We start from the raw sequence: 19,276 nt of genomic DNA, 5'->3' as shown, positions 1-19,276 counted from the left end.
CTACCCTCTGGATGCAACCATCTAACCAATTCCTTATCCACTGAACAGCCCACCCATCAAGTCCATTCTCTCCAATTTAGAGAGAAGGATGTTGTGGGGGACCATGTCAAAGGCTTTACAGAATTCCAGACACATGACATCCATTGCTTTTCCCTTGTCCACTGATGCGGTAACTCCATCGTAGAAAGCCACTAGGCTGGTCAGGCAGGACTTGGTAAAGTCCTTGGTAAAGCCATGCTGGCTGTCTCGAATCACCTCCTCCTTGTCCTCCATGTGCTTTATGGAGAACTTTATGGCCCAAGTAAAGCCGATGCTTATTTGTGTCCTTAACAAGTTAATGAGGATTTAAGCTGATTTTTTGATGACTGTGAAAATCACATAATTTTTTATAAAACTCTGGATTGAATCAGAGCAGCATGATGCAACACCTGCTGATGCTGACTACTAGTATCATAAGCAGTCATTCACAGCAGAACCAGCTCCTCTACTGAGCAGCCAGAGTAAAGGATGCAAAGTGGATAATGGTATATAGCATGAGAGTGGTATACATTACATATATTATAATGAGGATGGGCAGTAAAGTAATCTACTTCTGAGTTCAATAACAGACAGTATGATCTGGGCCTAAACAAATGTTATTGCATTCAATGCATTTCTGCATTCAAATGTATGCAGTGAATATGTTGGACAACCTGTAAAAAAATATTATTTGTACATTTCAATTAGATATTTCAATCTTTTGTTACTTTGCTTGTAATCTAACTGATAGTTTAATCACTGTTATCTGGACTGAGATTTTTACAGGCATTTAACAGAATGCTGTTGTGAGTTTAGTGTGAAAATTATTTTGAAAAATTTGAATCTACATGGAATCATAATTATAAACAAATTTCGTAGATTAATTCTGACAAACACACACCTGCACACACACGCATATGTATATAAATACTTTAAGTACTAGCCTGCTTATGCCCCCCCTCCTTCCTATATACACTGATACTGTTAGCTAGTTAGTATATTCCAGAGTTAAAATGAAATGGTTCAAATGTCTAATAGTAATTGCGAATCATTCTCCTTCTCCATAATGTGGAGTACCAAGAATAAATTCCTTTTTGGTAGTAAACATATCATGTGGCTCTAGTTAGAAGACCATGCTCTTTGGGTTTTATGGCCAATATAATCTCTCTCTATTGATTAAGTACTGTAATGCTGTTGGAGTATCTGAAAAGGCATTCAGGCAGTACCACAGAACTGTATACCTTTTGCATTGCATTTGTCTCAAAGAAATTCTACAGCACTCTGCAACGTGCTGAAATCCTGGGAGTTACTTTATAATTGTAATAAACCCTTTCTGCTGTCAGGTAACCTCGTTGTGGTTTAGCCCCAGTTGGCAATTCAGTACCACCCAGCCGCTCGCTCACGCTCCCCCCCGGTGGGATCGGGGAGAGAATCGGAAGAGCAAAAGTAAGAAAACTCATGGCTTGAGATAAGAACAGTTTAATAATTGGAACAAAATAATAATAGTAAATTGTCATGAGAAGGGAAACAACAAGAGGAACAAAACCCAGGAAAAAAACAAGTGATGCAACCACTCACCACCCACTGACTGATGCCCAGCCAGTCCCCGAGCAGCGACTGCTGCCCCCTGGCCAACTCCCCCCAGTTTCTATACTGGGCATGATGCCATATGGTATGGAATAGCCCTTGGGCCAGCTGGGATCAGCTATCCTGGCTGTGCCCCCTCCCAGCTTCTTGTGCACCCGGCAGAGCATGGGGAGCTGAAAAGTCCTTGACTTGCCCAGTGTAAGCACTGCTCAGCAACAACTAACACATCAGTGTGCTATCAACATTATTCTCATGCTAAATCCAAAACACAGCGCTATACCAGCTACTAGGAAGAAAATTAACTCTATCCCAGCCGAAACCGGAACAAACCTCTATATGGCAATTTCAGTGATTGATGCAGAGAAAGCTGTTGTGCGTTGCTGAGTGCTGCAATGGTAGTAAATAAAGTAATTAAACTAGCAAGTGTTTTATTTACAAAGTATTAGTGTAGACAATATTATGTTGTTATACAGTAAAATTTCAGTGGTAAAGCGTCACTTCAGCAATTAATATCTTTTTCTTAGGAAGAAAGAAAAGAAAAGATGGAGTTATTTGTTTGTCATAAATTAGGAAGGTGTGCTATTAAAAATTAAGTGTTTCTATCATCCATCTGAAGTTCTTCCCATCCAGAAATTATCCACTAGAGCTGAATAACTTAAAACATTTTAAAATAAAATTCCTACAGATAAAACCTGTTGGAACATAGCTATTATATAAATAATATCAGAATATTGGCCAAATACATGTCAGCACACACTGCATGCCATCTGCACCACCCTGAGCAGGAAAGGTTTCCCCGTGGACAAATAATTGCCCTGCTAAGAAATAAGCAGGGAGTAGAGCTCTCGCTGGCTTTGAAAGAAAACTATTTAAAAAATAAGCAGAGAACTGCTGGAGTCTCTGAGCAGAACACCTTCCTATAGTAAGCTTCTTGGACCTAGTCAGTAATTGCTTTGTTTCCTTTACTTTCTTGGCTTTATTTCCCCCTAGACACCACTTCATTCACATTCCCATTGGAAAAATATGGGATAATTGAGGAAAGAGGATTTTTTTCTTCTTTTCCTCCTTCTTCAACTATCCTGTAGATTTGTCTTTTTATGAGAGAGACCAATTTATCAAGAGAGACAAAGGTTATCTTCAGTTTTGTTATTAGCTGTATAAATCTGTGCAAGCTCTAAGGATTCCGCTTGTGTTACAGTGACAAAAAGAAAGCAAAATTTGGTCTTGGGCACACACATTGAGTGAGGATGACAAAGAAAGGCAAAATAAATAGCACAGCATCTGTGGCTGAAAAGATTATTTAGGTGGGCTGTGTGGTGTGAACGGGGTGAGTATTGACAAAACCAGCAGGAATAAAGTATTGGAGATATCCCCAGGTAGTTTGCAGAACAACTCAGGGTTTACTTAGCCTGGAGGTGAAAGGCAGATTCAGTTCCCTTTTCTGCCAAAGAGTATTCAAGTTTTCAGCAGCAACCTCATAGGAGAATCTGAATATAGACTATTCCTTGAGAATAGGCAGAATAATTCACATTAAGTTGCTTTCAGTCTCTACTGTTTGTACTGTTCTATGTTGTACAAAATACATAAATATTTAATAAAGCATAGACTGGGACCATATCCGCTAGCTACTACGTAAAGTAAGTCCCAGGGCCACCATTTTTACTTTTCATGTTGTAAATTGTGATTTACAGTCATTTGAACTGCTTTTGCTTTTGTTAACAGAGTCAGAAATATTTCATTTAATCTGGATTTTTTTTTTTTTTTAGTGGGAGGAAAAATTATTCTGATTTGGTTCAAATTTTCCCTATTTTTCAAAACAACAGGATAACCCTTTATTACTTGAAAAGTAATTTCTGAGTTAGAGGCTTTTTTTCCCACTATCCACTCTGACAGTTTAATCCTCATTTTCAGAATTTCTGATTTCAGGTTATTGCCGTTAACAATTAGTACTGCTGCTCAGAATAGGAATAAAAATAAAATGCTACTTCTGAACATTGCATTACTGAATCTTGATATGTGACCATATAAATCTTTGAATCCTTTTGCACCGTGCAAATGATCTTTATTGTTACATACATACTTCTTTAATTTTACATATTACTTATTTAATTAAAAATATTCAAAGCTTTTCGGTTTGAGTAATCACCAGATCTGAGATTCCTACAGTCTTTACAAATCTTTGAAATCAGTATACATACATATAATTTTGCAAATATTATTACAAGCATTTTAAGTGCCATCTAAATAATCTTCAGTTATCTTTATTTACTTTATATGTCTAATGACTCATTATAAGTTTGCCTAACATACAAAAGCGTAGAATATCTATAGTAGGTCTTAGGAAACCATTGAAAAAAACAGATACTTTTCACTAAATAAAACCCTTTGCCAGTACCTGGAAATTATTTACCTGCTCTCAACGCTTTGCCTCTTACTTTGATTTCATTTTCTCAAGTTTTACTGTCTCCTGAATACATTTCGGGATCCTGTACTGTAAAATAGACTAGTGTTCCTAAACAATATTTAAAATGACATTTTTATTAAGTTGGCATGAAGCATGTTGCTGAATTGCTTTTAATATGATAATGTTTTGCACTTTACTATGCCATAAGTGCAGCTTGGCAATTGAGTTTACATGAATATTTCATCCAGAAAAGGCCATGAGTTTGTAATTATAAATAGACCTGTTCAACAGAAAGAGATGGATGATTCTACAGCTACTAATTTTCCAAGGAAATGATAGCTAGTTGAAGACCAAAGGCAAAGACTTCCAACTGCAGAGGGACATCTGCAGATCACCTTAAGCAGTATTATGGAGGTCTAGCTACTTTTCATAGTGGACTACTTGGGGCTGGTTATGATGCTCAAATTTTGGTGTCTTGGTTTCTTCTTCTGTGTATTTGCAAAAGTACTGGCTCCTCAAGGAGGTAAAGCCAGGCCTGCCTTCCTCCCTCCTCAACCCGTATTTCATTCACCAGCCAGCTCACCCAGTAGCTCATTCTGTTTTAACTCTTTAATGCTAATCTCCATATGGACATTTCTATTCAAGAATAGGTGAGTCCAGATGCAAAGTGACATGAATATGAATGTAAATTTTAACTTTCAGAGTTTTCCTGTGTTATGAATGACACAAACGCATCATACATATCATCATCACGCAAAAATGCCTGACCTGTCAACATGCCAGGAAGCTCTGGAATTGGAATTAGTGTGGTGGGGCTCCTGAACTAAGTGGCTATGCCTTTTTAGACCCCCAAAATGTATCTATGTGGTATTGCACTGCTGCACATTGATCTGGAAACACGGACAGGTTTAGGCCGAGCGAAGTCACACATCTTCGTGACAGGTTCTATGATGTAGACATGCCAACAGATAAAAGAGAAAAGGAAATAGAAGCAGTAGCGAATTGTAAATACTTTAACTTCACTCCTGCTCATATAAACAGAATATAATACTCGTAGTTATACAGGACAAATTTTCCTGATTGTTATTGTTTTCTTAAAGTGAAGAAAAATTAATTTTAATTTGTTGAGTAACTATGGCTACTTAAATGCTGTATAAGGAAAAGGTGTTAAGAAACCTGAGTGTTCAGTTAGAAATCCTACTGCTACCACTAGAGCAGATACTGCATCACACATGACATGCTCGGTATAGTAAATATCTGTTGAGTATATTCGCTGAAATCCCAGTAGTGCATTGAGAAAAAAACTCTTACACTTAAACATCCCATCTTGCTTTGGTGCATTTTGAAAATATTCTTAATATTATTTAATTGTGTCCAGTTCTGCTCAGTGGTCAGCATTGCTCCTCTGCACCTGGAAATAATAAACCCTACAGCTGCAAAAATGTATTTACATACATGACTGATTCTATTGTAATCTCTTATTTTGTTTAACGTTTTTAGTTTTGTTTTACTCCACTAGTATGTTGAAAGCACCTTTAGTGCCAGATCTTCCAAACACACACTCGAGTGACTACTTACGTGAATTCAGCCCACTGTAGTCAGTGCTACACATCAGCAAAATTAGCCCTGATGCCTTTGGCACATTCCTAAGACTGTCCCTAAAGCACCTGGTAAAAGAAGTTTATGTATGTAAGACGTACTGACAGAGTGAGGCAGCATGAACGTGCCACCGTGATTATTGATTGGGGAAAATGATTTAGCCAGGCCAATTTTATCTGACAGCTGTGGTATTAATTGCTATGGATACATACAATAAGAGATAGGGAAGCCGTACTGTAATGTTGTCTGTTACTACGCTATATTTGCTATAAACTACTGTGGCTTCCAGCTCTGTTCGAGCCTAAACTCTTGCCCTTGGTTGTACCTGTGCAATTCCCTAGCAGTTAATAGAGCTGTCTTGCATTAGCAGAGAAGTTTCTTTATGGCAGGCGTGACCACAGAGAAATGAACAACTGTGGCAAGCACATATTTACATGTTTTCACAGACACATTTTGAAATAAAAAAAAAAAAAAAAAAAAAGAAAGATTTATGATACGGAGAAAGAAACTAGGAGAGCATTTGGAAAGGAAATGGAGTGAATATACCATATGTATGTAATAGCTATATAAATAAGGAATAAAGAGTTAATAGTTGAATTCTCTCCTGAAAGAACTAAACAGGGTAGAGAGGTTAGAGGCTAATCTTTCCTCCATCGAAGTTAATGGCAAGGCATCCATTAACTTTAATAGGAGCTAGATTAGCCTCAAAACTACTTGACTATAGCAGCATAAAAGAATGAAATTATGATTATCATGGAAGAAAATACAGTGTAGAAGGATATTGACGGTGTAAATATGTTGGTATGAAAAGAAGGGGGAAAAGAATATAAAGTATTTTCAAATATCATTCCTGCTTTTGAAATGGAAGAGAGTAGAATGGAAGAAAAGAAAGAAGAGCAGGGAGGTTGAGGTTTATGCTGAAGGACGATACATGACAGAAGGAGTAAGATTCGACAGTCTCAGGCTGATGTGTAGAAGAAAATTTCTCTACAAATACCTCTAAAATAGATTTACATGAAAGCCCAAGGGAAAATTAGTGGACCTATCCCAAGAACCAAAATATAAAACTTAATTTCAAATATACAAATAATAATTCAAAAAAAGAAAACACACACAAAAAAACCCCAAACCAAGGACACAAGAATATCCAAATTTGCAGCTTAGATTTGCTTCCAAATTACTGTGTGGTCTTTAGCAAGTAACATAACCTCTACCTGTCTTGGATCCCTAACAGTATTTATTCGTTTCATACATTAAATATTAATGTTGTTCAGTGGTTTGAAAAGCATAGAGTGCTAGAAGAATACTTGTTTATTGTTTGATCATATTCCCAAACCTGGAAGAAAGCTGGACTCTTCAATATTTTTCCTACAGCCAAAGAGAGCATGCTGCTGCAATGTGAAGTGGAAATAAACAGCATTGTTTTACTCAATTAACTGTTCCCTTTTAGGAGTGTTTTTAATTCATGTGAGTTAATACTGATACAAAATAGAACCACAGAAAATTATTTTGCTATTTTCTATCCCAAATAAAAAATTTTGTCCCTTGAGTGAACACCTCAGTAAATGTTTCAGTACCTAGGTCTATTCAGTTGTCTTACACTTATTTGTATACTTCCACTTGTTAATATTTCTTGAATGTTTTTTCCCCTACATCCCCTTTCCATGGCAACCCTATTTATGCCAAATGTTTGATTTCAAAGGCAAAGAGACTTTGCATCCTGTCCCTTTCTCTTGCCTTCTGAATTAATTTCTCAATGTATGTATGGGCAGATTATCTTTATCCATAATGAATGTACACTTGATTCAATCTTCTTAGAGTGTCTGTGCTTTCATAAAAATACGCCTTTTTGTAAATGAAGGTTTTTTTCTTAAAGATTTTACTTTTAATTTGCTCAAAAATGTATTGTGAAAGCAGCCTGTCACAAAAGCTGTAGGAAGGTTTCTTTTTGCCTGTTTCTAAATGTTCTTCTCCAAGAAATATTTGTATTAATACCACTGGAAAAATGGTGTCTTAATTTTGACAGACTGGCTGCATGAAGCAAACAAAACCCAGTTATCTTAAAAACAGCTAATAACAAAAACAAACTTGCAGTATAGGTCAGGAGTTCTCAGACGATTCATTTTTATTTCATTAAAGAGCAGGAAACTGTCAAGGCAAATTCAAAGAGATTCTGAAAATGGAAGGTCTGACTCCACTTTGATTTACATTTTACAAAGCAAAGACTTGAAGTTTGGCAGGAGGAGGGAAATCTTTGTGTCAGAAATACCTGTTTTGCCATTTCTATGAAAATCCATCCGTACCTGGTGAAATACTGAGCCTTTGAAAAGTTTCTGCACACGCTCAGAAGAGATTTGCTAGATGTGGAAAGGAAACGTAGGGCTCGGAAGCTTCCCTCTTCACTGGCGTGGGCAACCGCTGCTGCCGTACGCTGCCCGGCTCCTGTCTCCATTGAGCGGTTGGCCGTACCTCGCCTCAGGGCCGTCGCTCCCAACTGCAGCGTGCCGTTGACCTGGTCAGGCTTTCCTAAGAGCTGCTCAAAAAGTAAGAGGAAGACAGTTCTTACGTGTATTTCATAACGCTGGTTTGGTGATTCTCTTCTCAAACCCTTGAATCCGTGGTGCTGAGAGACTGACGCACCAAGAGTACGTGCTTGCAAGGCAGGGGCAGGGAGGGAAGATGGTTCTTCACGTGACTCATAGCACGCGTACTCTGGGAGGCCGTGTTTAAGTCCTGTCAGCCAGGAAGATTAAAGAAGATAATCTTGAAGATTTCTTAGAGCTTTCTGTGATTTTTCTGTGGCGAAGTCAGTGTGACCAAAAGTGACGTGCTCTTCAGCTGATGATAATACATTTTTTAAAATGATATCCACAACTGAAGAAAATTTAAAAGCGTCACCTTTATAAGAAAAGTAGTAAAACACATTCTCCTTCAAAACACAATGTACTTTTCCTGAAAGAACTTTATAAAACGTTTTATGTTGCTTTCTTTCTAATGCCTTTTTGTTATCCTGGTGTCCAAAAGGCAAAAATGTGGTCGGTGCATCAGGCTAGGACTTTGCAAGACTGAGTTCAGGTCCCTCCCGCGCCACTGGTTTGCCGGGGGAACCTGGACAAAACCGGTGTTATCCCTTCTGTACTTTGGCTTGCCATCCATGAAATAGAGTTAATTCTTTGTTACCTTGAGGACTACTATGAGATTAAATACATTAAATATATTTATATTCTCACATAAAAGGTACAAGACAGGTCTTTGGATAAAAAACAGAAATAATCAACCCTTTCATAATCATGTGAAAGACGTTCTGTAATAAAACTGACATCATTTTTACAATCAACTCGTTTAAGCGCATGTTCTAGTTCTACTATTAAAAGAACATAGAATATATCATGGCAAGGAACAATACTGTAATTACACTACTCAGACTTTTCAAGAAGTTTCTGCAGACTTGGAAGGAAAGGACAAAGTTGCTGGTGAATTATCACTGATGTTGGTATAAACATACCAAGTGGTTTTAGGGAAGTAGATACAGCTTCCCCCACTACAACAGCACAGGAAAGCCACACAGAAATAAATCACTATACCTTTCATTAAAAAATAATAATTTTTTTAAAAAAATTAAAAATCTTGTTTGATTACCCACAAACTAAAAACCTGAATTTAGAAATAGAAATTTACTTTCATTTCTAATCTATCACCAGCTTTCTGTGAAAATAAGTCTTCGAATACTTGCGTCAAAAGTGTGTGATGTGCCACAGACCTCCCCTCTGATTTCTTTTCCAGCCAATTTGAAAGAAAAAAGCAAGAGGAATAGTTCTTTCTTCAAACATAGCCTATACTTCATACTCCTTATACTACTGCTAAAATGTGGCCAGCTAGTAGTAGTGTGCTAATCAAAATCCATTTGTGTCATCCAGGCAGCTCCTTAATCATCTAAAACATATTTAACAACATTATCTAAATCCAAATTTAAGCAGCAGGCGACTTTATTAGCTAACCAGTAGCTAACTAGCAAACACTGAAGAAAGGTGGCCAGACTGTTTGCTATGACAACTGGAAAACAGACACTGTGCTTTATGTCAGCTCCACATCTCTGTTTCTCTGTCATTAAAAGAAGAAAACATAACCAACCCTACATTCACTTTTAGCGATCGTTCATTGTACGTAACAGAGCAGAAATATGTAATTTTCTAATAGGTGTCCGATAGTAGATCTTACTGGTGCGTATTTTAAGTTTGCTCAGCTCTGCTATTACGCCTGTCAAGCAGCGGCGGTTTGTGGAGCGCTGGTTCAGACTGCCATGCGCAATACCAGAGCCTGGGGACAGCGAGACGGTAACTCGATGGAAGGACCTCGCATGGTGCATAGACCTGATTAGGAGATCTTATAAAATCATACCCATATACTTTGAGTTTGTGAGAATTCCTAGTTTGCATTCCAGAGTTTGACTTTAAGCCTCTTATTTGCCACGCTCTCACATCCTTTTTTTAATACGATGCAAAAATTCATAGCAACAAACCAAGATTTTTCATCTTTTTTTTTTTCTTCTTTTAAACCAAAAACCTGTCGTGTGCTTCTGTCTCCTTGTATCAAAGGACAGGGCGATTTGTTATTTCAGTTTCCTGTACAGAAACCAACCTTCGTGTTATCTGTCCTCATCCAAGTTACTCTCCTAGTGACTGAGGAGCACACGTGTCACGGACTTCTCCTGAACTGCGATGGGCCTATTCATGTGTAATGGATTCCCTCAGCTACTTGGGTTTGGCTCAAATCTGGTAGCTCAAATTAAAATACTTCTTAGTGTGCTGCTTGCCCTCATGTGTACAAAGAACTGCCTGCCAGCATCTGAAATACTGCATTTATTCTGCTTCCAATCTGACTTCATGCTGTTGACAGCTGATGGATATTTTTTACGGGTAGAGTTTAATTGAATAAACTGTGGGTTTGATTTTTAGAACGCTTATGAATTTTAGTTAACTGTTAAAACCAGAGGAAAACAGATTATGCATTCCAGTGACTGCTAATATTGCTACTAAAAATAAGTTTACCACTAATTTCTTTATGGGCTCCTGCGCTATTTAAAATAGGCTTTCTCATTACGCTCAGGGCAGGATAGGGGAATATAATACACTCGTTACTATTTTTTTCATGCTATTATAATTATGTATCTTGAGAAAACAGGTATCCTTGCACCATCAAAGACTAGAAATCAGTAATAATAATAAAAAACCCCACAAAGTCAAATAATAAATCTAAGGGACAGGTTATCTCTGTTATCTGATATGTTAGTTTTCATTTCAGTTCTTTTCCTGCCTTTCCCCAACATCGGACACTTTTAAGATTCGGCTGGACAGGGTGCTGGGCCATCTTGTCTAGGCCGTGCTTTTGCCAAGAAAGGTTGGACCAGATGATCCTTGAGGTCCCTTCCAACCTCGTCTTCTATGAGTCTGTGATTTTGAGAGATTTCCGCTTAGGTCACGTTATTGGATCAAGTCTCTCTACTTTGTTATGGTATTGTATACAGAGGGAATATAAAGGGAAATATAAGGCAAGTTTTTATTCCTTGTGTTTTCAGACAGCCTTGGGGTGGGGTAGGTGGGGTGCAGATTTTACTCTCTGGCTGAAACGCTCCTCGTGGAGCTGTCGGCTACCAGTGGGCACAGGCTTGGCCAGAGGCACTTTAGTTCTGCCCTCTCGTATTCTACTCATCAGCCAACGAAGTCAGAAATAACATGAATCCCCAAAGGCAGTTTATGCCCACTGCATATATGTTCCAATGGCGGGGAGGGGTGTTGTGTGCAGCGTTCTGGGTTTGTAGCTCATGCACGTATGCGTGCATCTAAACCTAAACTGGCATTCAGCTGCACCGGTGTTAAATTCAAAAAATGCGCTTAGAAGTCTGTAACGTGTCACTTGATAGTGATTTTTATACAGGGTGATGTGTGTATGCTAATTCTATTGATGTGTGATGGATTTATTAAACTAAAATGGTTCTATACACTACGGTTTTTTTCAGTGAAATTATTTTGCTGTCTTGTCAAATAGAGGAAATTTTGTTTGAAACGAGATATCCTGCCTCTTAGTATTTCACATCTACCCAAACAATATAAGTCCATTATTGCTTGTGTATCCAACAGACTCTCATAGCGAAAATGTTACTACATGATCCAAGTAAATCCCAAGCTCACAAATATTACTTTGTGTTTGGAGCAGCGTTCTGTGGAAGAGACGCTGCCGATTCCTGAAGAGATCAGCTGTGCTGAATGACTGCAGATCATCATTAAGTGATGAGAAGTGCCTGAGCAAAGTCAGTTGAGGTTCCTTTACATTTACGTGTATGTGTTCTAGGAGAAGAAACTCTATGTTTTGCGTACCAGAACTATCTTGCTGCCTCCGGTTAGCAGCAGAGGAAGCAGAAGCTGGCCCTGATTCCCCGTGAGTGAAACAAGTTTTAGCTTGAGAAGCCTCATAAAGTTGTGGTTTCTACATTCAGAAATAGGTACTTTTTAATCTTGATAAGTGTGTTATGCAAGTGCTTTCCTTTCCTAATAGCTGGACTTAAACTTGATGCTAGGGAATTCTAAGTTGAATTATTCTCTTTATACTTAAAGAACTGTAATATGAAACTTGGAGCAGGATAGAGGTAGGAAAGGCAGTATCTTTAAGATGTTAGTCCAAGGTGTAAGATTAGTTTTTATTGCAGTCTTTAGATGAATTTTAACGTCTCATAGGGAACCTAGCAATTCTGGGCTCCTTGTTTTTCCTGTGTGGATATGGAAAACTCTGCCAAAATTAGCAAACATGAAAATTGGGGGATGGGGGGGCAATGTCGCATATTTGAATTCTAGAAGTCCATTTATTAATGAAATGCTATAGAAAAAGGTTTCAGTTGAGTTATTTCCTTGTCAGGTTTCAAAAAAAACCATGAACTGATTTTACACTATCAAAAGGTGAACTCTGTTGTAGAACATTAAATGTGAAAATTATATGCAAATGAATGAAAATTCTCTTCCTGACTGAACATATCACTGGCTTTTACTTTAGCCTTTTCTACTTTTGTGATTACTGATGTCAGTTGTTCAGACGTGTATTTGGAAAAGTAGCTGGAACAGTTTTATGTGGTTTGTGTTTATGTAAATTACAGAACAGCCAGGAGATCGTACGGTCCCACAGCTGTGAGCCAGGCTTTGCTAGGATAGAAGCTACGCATGATTTCTGAGTGATATTTTTTGATTAGACACTCTTAATGATTTTGTGATAAAGCTTTCTTACAACATGAAACAATCTAGCAGGTTTTAGTAACGTGCATTCAGTATGTTCTTTATTGCAGTAAAAATAGAGAGAAAAAATAATACTAATTGTTTTATGTTTTGGCATTCCAGAAATAGCCAAGTTGAGTAACTCGACGGTACTATACAACAGTACACGTGTGTTCTTTTACAACCCTACCACTTTCATTTTTTCTTGCTATATCTTGGGCTAAATAGGAAATTCTTCAGAGGTAGTGGGCCATAATGGACGACACTTTCATACAATAGGACCTGAAATGCGTTTGTGATCTTCCAGTATCTTCTTAGTATAAACGTAAATGGCAAATAATTAAAAGTGCTGAGGTTTTAAGATGTGGGTATAATATCCTATAGAGAGAATGAATCTTTTTTATGATGTGGATTCACTTCGGAAGATTCCTTTAAAAACCTAATTTATTCAGTGGTGCTTAGAACAAATGTTTTACTTCATTGCTAAAATAGAGTTGGCTCTCATAATGAATGTATATTTTTCTTTTAGAATTTCACTATTTTAAGGCCTTGCATCTGGGCTTGGGTCTTCAATAAATATTTTTGCCCAAAATTTCTAATAAGTAAGTTGCTCATTGAATGAAGCAAATAAATTAAAGAAGCTTTTAACCTGTAGTTTTCCTTTCTCATATATATATATATATATATATATAATGTATTAAATATCAACAGTTTTCTGATATTCAAAGAACAAGTGCTCTTCACTTGTTCGTCTCACTACAAAGTTGACGGTACTGGTTGTGTTACTAACTAGTTTGAAAAAATAGTAATAAAGGAGGGGGAAAAGTAGAATATTTAACTACCTTTGACTTGGTCTCTGACTTGATGAAATTTCTCTGAGTGCATGTAGCAGTAACAGAGCCTTATTGATTTGTCTTTAGTTTTCTGACAGTATTGCTGCAGGATATTGGGGCAAAAGTGAAGAAAATTAATGGAAAATGAGGGGCGGCGGGAAAGAATGATCCCAAATTCTGCTGAGGCGGCCATTTTTTCCCTTAATTTCATGGTGGATTTCAAACTTCATGGTTTTAAAAGTAAAATAAATTCTGAAAGGAGGTAAGTTTTGCTGAACGTTGTAAAGCGCGTATCACTTAAGATTCGAAATTCAGGTGTAAGTTGATGCCTAGCATAACACTGATATGTGATTATATCAAAGGACATCTCATAGTAAGTTCAAAATCCATACGTAACAATTTTTATGAGTAGGACTTGATATTAAAATGTTGGGAGATTTTCAGTTGTAACGAGTACTAGAGTACTCAATGGTACTCCAGTAATTCAGTTCTTCTGTAGCTATGTGATATGTTTAAAAAAAAAAAAGGCAAATGCAGTCCATTAAGATCATGCGAAGTATTTCGAAAAGAAATAGTGAAGGCATTAATCTTATTTAGAATAGTAGGTACAATCTGGTCATCCTTGTTCAAGAAAAATGAATTTAAATGAGAACAGATGGAAAGAAGTGCAATTACGATGATTAAGCGAACAGTGAATCTATCATATGAGAAGAAATTAAAGTGTGTTATATAAGAGGACCTACTTGTTTAGCCTAGTAAAATGAAGACAGCAGCACACCATCCATCTTTATAAATAAAACCAAGGGTTAAACACAAGGAAGGAGGGGAGGATATTGCTGACACTTGGATAAGTGCTTAAAAACTGGCATGAATGAATGCAAAATGGAAGTGTCAGAAGTCCTTCAGCAGCATTTTTTGGATGCTGGAGAGCACCCTGATAGCCTGGAAAAAATTGCCACGGGTCATCGTGGTTCTTCCCCTTATTTCCAGGCAGGAAATTCCTGTACCGGGCATCTAGCCTGGTACAGCCTACGTAAGCCAGAGGAATACCTCGCATGGAAGGGACTCTCACAAATTTTAATAATGATAGTTGTGTTAATAAATGTTCTCTTTATCGTGTTCTCTCAGGTCATGGGCGGGAGTTGCTGGGAGGTTTTTTAGGTTTTTTTAGTGTTTTGTGAAACATTGCTACTGTAGAAAAGTACAAAGTCGAATAGAAGTGCTAGTAAGCAAATGTTAAGGCAAATGAAAATTAGGTGAGGTATAGAAACAGACTATGCATATGCTTCATATGTGACAGTGAAAATAAACTGTTGATGCCACTATTATTTTTTAATGCATATTTGATACAAAAGTCTCCAGGAGACTGAAAACTGTGAATTTAGTTACTGTTTGTAAAATGAGACCGTACATGAAAGGTTGAAAATTAGAGTCCTGCGAAGTGTAATATTTTCAGTAGGTTAGCAGAGAATACTAGCTCACGGTTGCCAAAAGGATACACTCAGAAAATTATAACTTAAAGGGCATGAATAAGCAAGGATTTCTGAAAGGTGAATCATGTTAAGCAAATAAGATTAGTTCTTTACAAGTGAATGGAAGACGAGAAAATGCAAGATTTAGGATTTCTCCATTTCAATAAAACTTTTTCTTTTTACCAAAGTTTCAGGCAACGGATTTTTGTATAACCTGTCTGAATATGGAGTGGATGCTTAAGAATTTTAATACTGATAAGTAACCAGAAGAGCAGAGCATGGAAAGTGCATTTGGGGGGATTGTTGAAAGGTAGAATCCTTTTGCTTTCTTTGTTGGGATCATTCTCTTTAATATTTTAATTATTGATTTAGCTTAAAACATGTAAGGCAATAAATATTTCAGGTGGTACTAAAGTAAAGAGATTGTTTAAACGGCAGATGGTCGTAGTTGCTTTACAGTATAATTTTTGATAAATTGAATGAACAGACCAGGGGGTGGAAAATTAAATGCAATAGATCTAAGTGTTAAGTGATGCTCCTGGGTTGGAGTATTACACAAGTTAAGTGTAGTTAAACTAGACATTGAATTAGGTAATGGGAAGAAACGTTCAGTGCGTGCTTATAGACGGGTTCAACATTAAATGCTTACTTCATTGTGTAGCAGCAATAAAGGCTAATGTGTCCAAATGGACTTTTAATATGAAATTGAACCGATTTTATAAACCAGTTCATACAGAATAACCATTAGGCCAAATTTCCCTATTTTGGCCATATAATTTGTAAACATAGAAATATCGGGGAATAAAATAGAACAAAGCAGCACATTCAGTAAAGTTGATAAATCTGGGAATATATGGTCTAGAGAGGCGGAAATAAAGTAACATGCAGAGAGGCTGAGAGCCCTGTTTGGAGCGTAGAACTCGGAGGAGACGCTGTAAATCCTGCTTTGAGGACAGAGGGTCTTTGAGAGAGGACTGGAGGGGTTTTTTCTGCTTTGCTCAAACATATTATGTTATTTGATATTTCAAAACTTGACACCTTCCAGAAGTCCTCAAAAGTTAATCTCAAGGAAAAGACATTGCTGCTATGTTCTAATCCCCATAATATATATGTGGTTAATTTAACGCATGATTTACCTCACTAAGATTGCTGCAACACCGTGTATATCTAAAGTTAATAGCATGCATACGCGTTTGCAGGATCAGGCTTCACTGATCAGCTTTATATTTAGATGTAACTAATAACCCCTTCTGTGAGTTGGGCGGAATTTTCCCTGCCTCCTGTGCAATTTGATGTGTCTATTAGGAAGGCAGGAGTGACTGTTCTGCGACCACTCTTTTTTGCACTGTTAAAAATGTAAACTGTTTTTAAAATGGGCTGCTTTCTCATCAAACTATTCCATTTGCTGGCCTTTACACCCCTTGAGATGGATGAATCTGGCAGGTTCAGCCGCTTGACAAACAGGATGGCTTTGAGTGAGGTGCTGGACCAGCCTCCCATGCAGGTGGGGAGGCGGTCGGTGGTCCTGCAGTCGGTGGGAGGTGTGGAGGTCAAACGTGGCCAAAGCTGACCTGTGATTTAGTGCTGTGAATGGCGAAGGCGGCTTACGCTACCCTTTTGAACTCAAAAGAGGTCGTTTTCTCTTTGTATCTATCTAAAAAGCTGGCAGTGACCCTTTTGAAAGGGATATGCTTGTGGACCCAACAGACAAAGCATCGTGATCCCAGTCAAACTATGCTGACAATTACTTAGAAATGATAAATATGAATAATAAGACATTTGCTGCAGCTATAGGCACCATTATTTCAATTAATGTATGTATTTCCTTTTAAACCTTGTTTGGAAACCTGTATCCCTTGTATATTAGATATTATTCGGTTCTATTCAGAAGGACCGTATGATGAGATAAGATCTTGAGCGTAGGATTGTCAAAATAATGAGTGTTTGCATATGTAGCTGAAGATAAAAGAGGATGTGGCTGCACTCTATCTGAAAATCAAATCCTTAATAAAATTTCTTCATCTATAGGAGATAGGAAGGTGTTTTGAGCTGAGCTGTTGGCAGTATCAATGGGAATTCTTTGTAGGTCTTTTCTGTCTTATTTAAACTTTATTTAAGATAGTCCATAATCAAGCAATACTTCTGTCTTACTATCGTGTATGTATGATTTGTTTTTCACTATTTTCTCGGGGATTAGTGATCATTGCAAAATAACAACAAAACGATGACATGAACAACACATGCTCCCTTACTCGTATATGTGGCTTAAACACGCTGTTGAATTTTTTTTTGCAGTTAGTGCCGCATGTATTATTGAATGTATTTCTCCTATTTAGACAATGTTAATTTCTACACCACTTTCAGAATGAATTATGAGGAAAAAAATATTTTTTTAAAGATAACTAGTATATTCAGGGGCTAGGGTAAATATTGTAAGCATGTAAACTTGCCATTCAGCCTTGATTTTTCAACCATATTTTACTGTCCACTGGCAGAAAAACAAGCAAACCGCGGCATGGCATGGCTTTATTGTACCACTGTTCAGCAATTTTTATATACTGTTTCCTTTTATAATTTGAGACACGATAATGATTTTTGCTATAAATTTTTTCATAAGTATTCTTACTGATGGATGATGCATTTATTTAAGCATCAGTGGACAAATAAAGTTATCCACGGGTGACTAACAACCTTGAATAAATACCATTTCACTCAGCAGCTATCCATAGTACCTTAGCAATGCAATTACATGCCAGGACCTATTATGCCAATTAATGGGCTGTTTTATATTCACTGTGCATTATACTTGAAACTCTTCAGAGGCCTGGCCTTCACTTAGCTAGAGGCAAAAAAGAAATGTATAACAAATCACCAAGAAAAGGCTTTCATTTACTTTCCAAGATATGTAGCGTGTAATTATACTTTAGGCGTAACTAGGATGGTCTCAGAAATGCCCTTTGATTTAAGTTACAGTAAAACTATACATTAAAACCATGATTAAATATAGCTATCTTGTTTTCCAAGATTATTGTTGGTAACTGCAAAAGTAGATATTTGCTATCATCTTCCTACATCATCTTTTTTGTAATTATTTTGCCAAAGGTTAAGTTTGAGGGTTACTTATGAGATTCATATAGCTTCCCTGTTTCCAAGCATATGAAGTAGGAGCAGCAATTCACAGGGACGTTGTATTTGCTGGATGGGTGAACAAATAAAACAGCCTACTAAGAAGTACGCAACCCGGTGCTGTGTAGCTGCGTTGTAAAATGTCAGCCCTGGGCTATGTTTTACAGGGCTGGAATTTGACCACTGGAGTTTGGCTCTACTCCCTCTGGTGGCTTCCAAAGCTGCATTACCAAAGCTATAAAATAAAACACAGTTGTATTTCTTCTCCTTATTGTAAGGAGCATTGATTGCTTCTCATTGTATATGATAGCAAAGGGGCAGTCTATTACATAAATTTATTGCATTTTCTTCATGATAATTACTGGAAGTTATTGAACAAGGCAGGGAGTTATGACCAGTAAGTTCCAGCTATAGCTGAGGAAGCAGATCCACAAATATTTAGTGGATCTAAACAGCTGTAAACAACATATCCTGCTTACAGTGTAGTAGGAATTTACAGCTTACAGTGCATCTGAGGATTTTTTAGGAATCGTGCTCCAACTAATACAAATTCAGGCTTGAAATATGAACTGCAGTAAAAAGTCATCTTGCGTTGTACCGTGTAGATACCTTTTGTCAAGCAATTTGAGAGCAGTTAAAATGACCACTAGATTCACCATTTCCCTTATTCAAAAATGACATTACTATTTCATGAGCAGCTGGTTAGGGAGCCTCATGAAATCTGCATGCGTACATTAATGCCCGATTGCTCTCTTTACATTCTGAAAAGGAATGTATCAATGGAAAAAAATCAATAATGTAAGCGTCCCAATAGGCCTGCGGATTCCAGTAAAATACAACCACCGAGTCATCTTTCTGTAATTTCTTTTCACAAATAATTTGTTCGCGTATTTGGTGTACACTGGCGACTGTGCCGTGCCAGCTGTGGGCCACGCAGGTTGGCCGTGCTAGGCTTGGCACAGCTGGATTCCCGCAGAG

Source organism: Mycteria americana, chromosome 10, assembly GCF_035582795.1.
Source record: "Mycteria americana isolate JAX WOST 10 ecotype Jacksonville Zoo and Gardens chromosome 10, USCA_MyAme_1.0, whole genome shotgun sequence".
NCBI lineage: Eukaryota > Metazoa > Chordata > Aves > Ciconiiformes > Ciconiidae > Mycteria > Mycteria americana.
The sequence above is the reverse complement of the archived record's forward strand: the minus strand, read 5'-3'. Positions refer to the sequence as shown.